Here is a 2,696-nt window from a genome sequence, read left to right as displayed (position 1 = left end):
TGTATGGGTGAGAGTGGCCAGATTGTCAACTCAACAAGCCTACCATTTTGGAGATTCATCTGATTAGAGAGTTAGGAACTCAGCTTCACAAGATGGAATTCACTCATTCCCCGATGTAGGGGTAAGTAGATAAATTGCTCCCTTAAGGGCTGATTCTAGGTCTTGAACATAGTGGCCACACCCTTTCTTGATAAGAGATGACTCAGTCATAGTGGGACTATGACTTATTGTTCATCAGAGGAATCGGTGGTACTTAAGGAGTTAGATGTAACTATAGGGGAATAACGGTAATTTTGTCCAACTGTACTTATGAGTAATTTGTGAAGGGTCATCGCGCTATTAATTGGTTATATCCAATGGATACAAAAATTTATCTACAGTGCGAAGAGTGCAACTGTCGGTCTTTAGTGGAGTGCCAAGTAGTTAATGGATGGTGGATATCATGATTAAAGAGTTTAGTCAGTTATTTACGTACTGTTGGAGCTTACAAGCTATAGGTCTATAAGGTCCCCTTAGTAGCTCGATGAATTCAAGTTGAGAATAAGTTTTTGGGTTAGATTGAAATGTTCAAATTAACAAAAGAGAATTTGATTATATATGATATAATTAAATCAATTCAATTATATATGATATAATTGATATAATTTATTTGATACATTATTAGATTTGAGGAATTAATATAAATATGATTTGTATTAAATGTCATAAAATAGAAAATGAACTATGGTTTATATGTTGCATATGATGTAATATTAAAACTATAGGTTATAAATATAATATATAAGTTAGTTGTTGTATTTATTTATAATTTATTAATTATATGATAATTAATATTTCTTTTTCTAATCAACCGACCTTAGTGGTGGTTATACACGATTTTACGGTAACTGTGAGATAAAAGGAAAAATAGTTTGTCAAATCATTCAATTGAAAGGTCTCACATAATTCACTATCGAGTAAAAGGAGTTTTACTACAAGATGGTTTTACAGAGCCTAAACGATCGAGCGTCGAGTCTATGCGATAGACTTTCTTCTTCTACACGATAGAGCTGCTTGATACTCGATTGTTTACTTCCTCCATCCCTATATCCAAACACTACTACAGAAATTGGATTACTTGACATTTTTCTAATGTCAAGTAAAGGGTATACTTGATATTTATAAAAGCGTCGAGTATTCAAGTGTCAAGTATAGTGTGATAACTTGACTCCGAAAAAAAATCAAGACAAATGTTTCTTGATACAATTTTCGTGTCAAGAAAGATAATACACTTGACATGGTGGTATGTCAAGTTTATTGATTCTTAACATTGATTACGTATCATATATGATAACTCTTTAACGTTTTTTATGTGTCAAGTATATGCTTTTTTTTTTTCAAATTAAATGCCCCAATCGATATTCTCATTTTTTGCCTTGTATTCCAACAACACAATTACATCAACTCAATGAACATTATACATTTAAGATCTATCAACTCAATATATTCACCAAAAATCCATATGTTCAACTATGACCTTTCATATGAACACTTCTCACAAATTATAACAATATTTCTCTTTCACATGTACATGCACAAAATAAAATCTCAACTATTGCTTTTGTATACAAAACTCAACTTTCAACAAACACAAAAGTGACAAATTGTTTAATCTGTAACCTCTCAAATAAATACATTATTTAATCTATACATAACCTCCTTCAACAAGGCCTTTCTCCTTGAGTCAGCCTTTGTAAACCTTGCCAAAACCTCCTTCACCAAGCATTGCTTTAGCTCTGAAATTTTTGGTTGTAGCTTTGAGCTCTTCCATGCTATACTCCCTCAAGTTTGAAGATGGCAAAATCTGTCCATGTGGAAAAACTTCATCTCCACTTGCTATAGAGAATTGACTGTTCTTGGAGATGTTGGTGATAGTTGATGATGTTGTCTAACTGGTTGTCTAAGATACTGTTGGATTGTATCATCACACAGCGGAAGTGATGAGGATCGGTAAGCACTCGAATTCATTAATTTTGGCAGAAACTAAAGCATGATATAGCATAAATAAATGGGTTTCAATTAATACCTTTGTAGAACTTCTTCAAAGCTTAATTTCCAACTACAAATCTCTCCGAATCATGTTGTAGACCACCTCAAGATCTTCCTTACTATCCTCTTGGTGCTCTAGATTGAGTTGTGGGACTCAAAACAAGCTTGAATTAAAGGAATTTGGAGAGTAACTCACAGCAGCAACCCAATGGAAGAACACCTTCTTCACGCGAATTTTTCAACAAAAATTCTACTGATTTCATTGCCTCAAAATCACTTCAGTCTACTCAATATATTGCAGACTATCATACAATGAGGATGGTTGCATGAGATGCAGCTCATACTTGGAGTAATTGAAGCATTAGGAGGTAGGTTTAGTGTGAGCAACTTGAAAATGATAATGGAAAAACTCAAAATCCATTTTGTGTTATTCTTCTTTTTTAACTATTCAAAATTGATTTTATAAATCAATTTATTTTATAAAATTGAAAATATTATTAATTTTAAAAAATTAATTTCATTATTTAATTTTCTTAATAAAATTAATAAATAAGTATTCAAACAATTTAAATAATTCTAATTAATTTTACACAATTCCACCTTCATATATTTAAATCATATTTAAATTTTAATTTTCCAATTCTGTCTAATTCTAATTTGAATATTTC

The sequence above is a fragment of the Benincasa hispida genome, chromosome 10 (genome assembly GCF_027475165.1).
Source record: "Benincasa hispida cultivar pf3 chromosome 10, pf3_genome.v1.1, whole genome shotgun sequence".
Lineage (NCBI taxonomy): Eukaryota > Viridiplantae > Streptophyta > Magnoliopsida > Cucurbitales > Cucurbitaceae > Benincasa > Benincasa hispida.
This window is presented reverse-complemented; position numbering follows the sequence as displayed.